The sequence below is a fragment of the Protopterus annectens genome, chromosome 12.part0 (genome assembly GCF_019279795.1).
Source record: "Protopterus annectens isolate FY-2018-M chromosome 12.part0, PAN1.0, whole genome shotgun sequence".
Lineage (NCBI taxonomy): Eukaryota > Metazoa > Chordata > Ceratodontiformes > Protopteridae > Protopterus > Protopterus annectens.
In genome coordinates, this window is record NC_056746.1 from 2,104,665 (window position 1) to 2,111,922 (window position 7,258).

The window sequence follows — 7,258 nt, forward strand, 5'->3', positions numbered from 1 at the left end:
AAAAACTTCTCCAAAGCCAACTTCATGCTTCTTAAGACAGAAGTGGCAAACTTCATGACACCCAAACAGACGGAAAATATAGGTACATCTGCTGAATGCTATACAAATGCACTGTATAAGCACATACACGAGTGCATGGATCATGCCATCCCCAACAGAACCAAGATGGTATCCTCCAAAAAAAGGAAGCCAATCTAGTGGCCCCCTGTCATAAACAAACTCTACAACAGAAGAAGAAGCTGTTGCAAAAAAGAGTAAAATCCCCTGATTGCAGGAACTCCCTGGACAGCCTTAGTAAGAAGCTGAGATCCCTCATAAAATCCGCCAAAGCTAGTTACAAAAATAAAATCAACACTGATTCTAAAGATAACCGCAAAGCATTCTACAGCTATGTCAAGAATCTCAATGGCAACACTCAGATCTGCTCTGAGCTGCAGCACAATGGCACTAGAAATACAGAACCAACTGATATTGCCAACATCCTGGCAGATAGGTTCAGTGCAAACTTTACCCCACCCCCCACCCTCCAAAGGGCCCATCTCTATACAGGAAGAATGCAAAGCCCCTGTAATCACAGATGCACAAGTAAAGACCGCACTCCTCAAAGTCAAGAACACAGCATCCATGTGACCAGACGATATCCCAGGCTGTGTTCTGCACAAACTACAGAACGAACTGGCACCCCACCTAAGTACCATGTTCAATCATAGCCTCACTTCAAGCTTTTTGCCTACTGAATGGCACACAACAATGGTTATCCCACTTCACAAAGGGGGTGCCACCAAGGACCCCGGGAACTACTGCCCCATTAGCCTGATGAGCTTGGTCTGCAAGGCTATAGAATGTATCAGCTTGGACCTTTTAAACAAAGACATAAGTGACCTCCAAACTCTGGACCCCACTCAGTTTGGGTTTGTAAAAGGTAGATCATGTCTCCTAAACCTGTTTGACTTCTTTGAAGTAGTCGCCAGAGACGTGGACGAGGGTAAGGTGGTGCACACAGCTTATCTTGACCTCACCAAGGCTTTCAACACCATTCCCCACTCTGGAATTATAGATAAACTCAATAAACTGGGCATAAATCCCTATGTCACAAGATGGATGGCTAACTGGCTCACTGACAGAACCCACAAAGTGAAAGTAGCCGACTCCAAATCCAAATTTAGACCAGTGACATGTGAAGTACCACAGGGTTCAGTCCTGGGTCCTCTCCTGTTTGGCATCTACTGCTCAGAAGTCCAGGCTAACACAGCAGGTCTTTGGCTAACACAGTTCGCAGATGACTGCAAACTAGGAGCCATAATAGAATCGCCTAATGATGTGGACATTCTACAAAGGGGTAGTACACCAAGGCAGAAGAAGGTAAAAAACTCCAAACCACAGTATTCACTTCAAGGTTTATTCAAGGAGGATCCCAAAAGTTAGCGCTTTCACGTTGGTCTACAATGCTTCATCAGAGTTCAATAAAAACTTGCCATTGCTCTGTATCTAAATAGTGCAACATGCACGTTCGAATACCACTGTTACTCATTACTCTAACATGCTTTAATCATGTAAGTGTGATGAGCAACATGCACGTTCGAATACCACTGTTACTCATTACTCTAACATGCTTTAATCATGTAAGTGTGATGAGCAATATGCACGTTCGAATACCACTGTTACTCATTACTCCAACATGCTTTAATCATGTAAGTGTGATGAGCAACATGCACGTTCGAATACCACTGTTACTCATTACTCTAACATGCTTTAATCATGTAAGTGTGATGAGCAACATGCACGTTCGAATACCACTGTTAGTCATTACTCTAACATGCTTTAATCATGTAAGTGTGATGAGCAACATGCACGTTCGAATACCACTGTTACTCATTACTCTAACATGCTTTAATCATGTAAGTGTGATGAGCAACATGCACGTTCGAATACCACTGTTACTCATTACTCTAACATGCTTTAATCATGTAAGCTTTGTATGAAGCCTACACGATTGCTAATGAATCCCAGGGAGAGTTTAATTGCACTAAGCATGACAAACTGCAACACAGATGCTCATAATTCTTGCTATAAATCCAGGTTGTTAGACATTTAGCTCCTAATTTAAAGTTAATAACAAAATAATGAAGTGGCTCTTTTATTATAATCATTACGGTAATCAAAAATTCTGCAAGTGTGGGTTTAGTGTCTCATTTGGAGTACAAATGATCTGGAAAAAGTTGTAGACGTTACTTACCTATATGGGTTATGATGCTAATCATAACAGGTGAGAACGTGGGAATGATTGTAGAAGTTATATGCCTATATGGGTTATGATACTAATCATAACAGGTGAGCGTTATCTTGAAGGATTGCAGTAAATGGTGTGACTGTTCATAAAAAGAGTCAAGATTAACATGATTTTCATCTTCTCAAGTTTGCTGAACTTATACATGAACTGGGAAATTTCACAAACTCTGGGCATTATTGCAGGGCACATACACATCACAGATTTTAGGACTATGAGGCAGTAGCTGAGGGTGGCCAGTTCAGACTGAAGGAGCTACCAAAAATTAAGGGACAATTAATGCTGCAGCAGCCATCGCTGGACAACCCATTTTATGCATTGGAAACCATAGCCTCATCCACCAGGGAAAGTCAGAACATGTGGACAGGTCAGACTGGCTATTAAATAATACTAAGACATGTATTCCCACTGCTTAAAGCACAGAACAAATGGAGGAATAATAATAATATAATGATTTTGTGCAGCTGAGGTTTAAACATCAACATTTTCTGTCTTGTCAAGACAGTTATATACATTCAGTGGGTAAAACCTGGGTCATCTGCATAAACAAGAATAAAAAATGAAAACATATCAACATTGCTTCACTCATCAGGGCATAACCATACCTGTCATCTCCCTATCTCCTTTCATTCATTCATTTCTGATTTCTCACAAAGGCACCTACCTGCTCACTAACAACCTGACTTACTTTTCTGGTTATCTCCTCTACCCCAGTACTCCCCCTCCATCATTCTTTATTTTATTAATTTATTTTATTTATTTTATTTTACATTTGTTGACTGGGCTAGTCTAACTGGATATATGTCCATTTTCAGTAGAGGCCCACGGAGATAAGCTCAGAGAAACAAATATACATAGAGCCCACAAAAAACTGTGGCAAAAAACAAAATACAATTACATAAGTATGAAACTGATTGGTAATATGTTTTAGCAACATTTGTGAAGTTGCAAATAGGAAAAAACATATCGGTCTTATCCAGTTGTATAAAAAATAAACAAAAACATTTAATGTACATGAGTTTATGCAGCACAGTAAAGAGGAAAAAAGAAACAAAAAATTAACTGATTCAAATGAAAAAAATGTAGAGGATAGAGAATTACCAGAAAAAATGTTTTTAGTCGATACGTATTTAGAGAAAGGGAGAAATAGTATCAGTCAGGACTGGAGCAGGGGCAGATCCATTTGTTTTTAATAAAGATTTTCAATTGTTTCTTGAAAAGGTTGGTGGAAGTAAGGGATGTAATTTTTCTTGGAAGTTTGTTCCAAGTATTACCAACAGCATTAGAGAACAGGCAGTCCCCGGATTTGTTGTTGGATTTTGCGGTGGCTACTTGTAGCTTCTTAGCGGATCTTAAGGTTGAAAGATTTTTATAGGAATTATAAAGGTTACAGAGTATGGGAGTATTTTATTTTATTTTATTTTACATTTGTTTACCGGGCTGGTCCAGCTGGATATATGTCCATTTTCAGCAGAGGCCCGGGGAGAAAAGCTCCAGATACGGACATTAATATCAGACTTTACAAATTTAGTTAATTGAGAAAAAAATATAACAGTATTAGCATTAGCATGTTCTTACAGAAGCAACTATTTAGAAATTAATATGATAATATTAATAATAAGTATGTGTAGAATGATATAAAATCTTGTGGATAAAAATAAGTTGCTGGAAAAGAAGTTGGTTTTGTACTTCCAGCCATCATAGAAGTTTAAGATTATGGCAATGGTGGGTACAGAAAGGGGCACCGGTGGCAAATCTGGCTATGTTGTTGTAGGAGGTTGCTAGTTTATTCAGATTGCTTTTAGATAGGTTAGTGTAGATAGGGGAGGTGTAGAGAAGGGTGGAAATAAGGTGGGTTTGGGCAATAGATATCTTAGCTGAGGCTGTGAGAAAGGGTTTGATTCTACAGAGGAATCCAAGTTTTCTGTTAACCGATTTAATAGTTGAGTTAACGTGTGTGTCAAAGTTGAGATCGTTATCTATTGTTACACCCAGGAGCTTAGTGGTGGTGTCGGGAGCAATGTCTGTGCCATTATTTTATATAAGTATGAAATTTATGGGAGGGGGGACTTCTGTGTGGGTGTAAACAGTAATAATTTATTTTCTTTTGGGTTAAGGATTCTTTTACCCTTTACCCCCCACCTACTCTCCTTACCAAGCTCTACAATCTCCTAGATAGGATGGATGGATGGATTTCACTATCGCTACTCTCACAGTCTGTTTCTCCTGAGCTGGGCCTAAAAATTGCCAGTCTGGACGAGGGCTCTATCCCAGTTAACAACTGATAAGAAAAAATCAAGAGAGTGAAAAAAAGAAAAAACAACATTCAAGGAGCTGAAATGCAAGAAAATAACAAAGTCCTACAAGACCATCACTTTGTTTTTTGAGTTTAGTCACTTCAAATGTAACAGTAGGTATTTTGTAATCTATTCATTTGCCATTCATTTATGGCTCCATTTCTTCCATTTATCAACCCTTACCCTTTATTAGACCACTGGATTCCTCACTTCTATAACATGAGAGCTGGAGGTTACAGCTTCACCCAAGATGGGGAAGGAGATGTTCTTTATCCTCCTAAGCATCCTACACTGGCTTGATGGCACTGTTCAATGGCCATTATATTAGTCTGACTGTAACTGCATGCTTCCATATAGCCACATCCACATCTCGACTGTACCTGTACTCATTAGCATACTCATCCTACCTGAGGTCATGTTTCAGAGGATGCATTACCCTCCCCTAGGTAATACTCATGCAGACTCATCCAACATCCCTCCCCAGGATAGATGAATTGCTGTTAGTCGTTTACTCACTTCCATCCCACCTCACCCAGCTCCTCAAACATTTGGCCTGCTAATCGACCTTTTATCATCTACAGGGTAGGCAGAGCTTCCTTTCTGTGTATCACACAGCCAGATATTATCCTGATCTTTAAAACAGCCTGACTCATTGCTTCCTATAGAAAAGTACATAGTATATCAGTATTACTAAAGATTAGTGTAAATGTGGAACTATAAATAGTAATAATAATAATAATAAGTAGTAGTAATAATAGTAGTAGTAATAATAATAATAATAAGTAGTCATAATAATAGTAGTAATAATAATAGTAGTAATAATAATAATAGTAGTAATAATAATAGTAGTAATAATAATAATAAATAGTAATAATAATAGTAGTAATAATAATAGTAGTAATAATAATAAGTAGTAATAATAATAGTAGTAGTAATAATAATAATAAGTAGTAATAATAATAAGTAGTAATAATAATAGTAGTAGTAATAAAAATAATAAGTAGTAATAATAATAAGTAGTAATAACAATAATAGTAATAATAATAGTAGTAAATAAATATAGCAAGCTCAGATGCTCATAAGCCTAGTACTTATTATACAGCAGGAACTTCTCATTCTAACATTTGTTAATGTCTGTTATGTACTTCTCAGATAAATATTCTAGTTGTCTACTGATGTACTATGTTCTTCATCTGTAAATATGTTGTAAGTAATTACTATGTAAATTGTTAATCACTATGTAATCCAATGTAACTACTGTCTGTTTATTTTAACTGTGGAGCTTTTCTCCCCAGGCCTCCGCTGAAAATGGACCTACGTCCAGTCGGACACTCCCGATCAACAAATATAAATAAAATAAATAAATAAATAATAAATGCTAGAAGCTGAAAATTATGTTTGGCTAAGTCTACTTAATAATAACTGAATTAGAATAAAATATATTTGCCATGAATTACTGCCTGTTTTTAAAGGATATTAACTAAACAGCGTCACAGTTACAAAGAATAATATTGCTTACTGAAGAAAACTTCAGAATTGGACCACCTTCTGTGGGTGATATGAATAAAGCCACCTAGCATAGCCGATAGTAGCCTTGTTCATCAATTCAAACCTTTAAAGAGAAAATGCATTACCAGGAAATAAGTTTATTTTTCTGCACCTTTTTATCAGAAATAATTAATTATTTCTATTCTGCTAATTAGAAACTCCCATGCCTAATTTTAGCTGGTGATCACCAGTCTTCCAGCAGAGAGAAACGGTGAATTTCATGGCTCATCCTATTTAATTAACAATAACTTTGTGCTCCGTGACACTACATGCGGCTAGTTCTATTCTGCCAAATGTTATGACACTGCTCTCATGTAATATCGCACCATATAAGACTGCCTGACTCAGGAGATATGCTAACAGCTAGAACATGATTTGTGCACATTTATGTGACAGCAGGCTGTACCCTGTTGGACAGAACACCTTAAAAGACATTTCATAGTGCTTAAAACTAAAGCAGTAGTTATCTAATAAATTATACAGTTTTCTGCGAGCTACCTTTAACATCAGAAATTCTTTTGTAGAAGGTTTAGTAAACATTTTGCACATTTCTCATTAACTGATATTCCATCCTGTATTTTTGGGACCATATGGCATCATTCAGTTATGGAAACAAAAGTAGTTTTGGCTGTTTACCAGTGGATAACAGCAGGCACTTTGCTGTATTGTACCAGACTGGAAAATGCAAGGGAGGCATTTGCCAGCAAGTACACAAAGGACTTGGCAGAACAATGTGAAAGGCTGTCAAGAGTCAGCTGTTCACAGCTCAGTAATCATATGAGGGGGACCTGCGGGTCTTGAGAAAGAGATAATATGCCAGGTCCACAGACATCACAAGAATCCCTTCATAATGTGTGCTGTAATCAAGTGTCGAGATATGGGAGCAGAACAAACTGGCAAGTTTGAAGAACATTTAGATTAATATATGTTCCACAGGTATACAACAGAACAACAAAACATTTCTACAACATAAGATAAGGGAAAATGCATGATGAACATTTTAAATATATGTCCAAAAGCACTAAGGTTCACCGGACTTCCATTTTGTGTTTGTTCTCTTTTGCCATACCCTTGGACTTATTTCATCGGAAAGATTTGAGACTGTTGAAATTCCTGGAGGATTAGA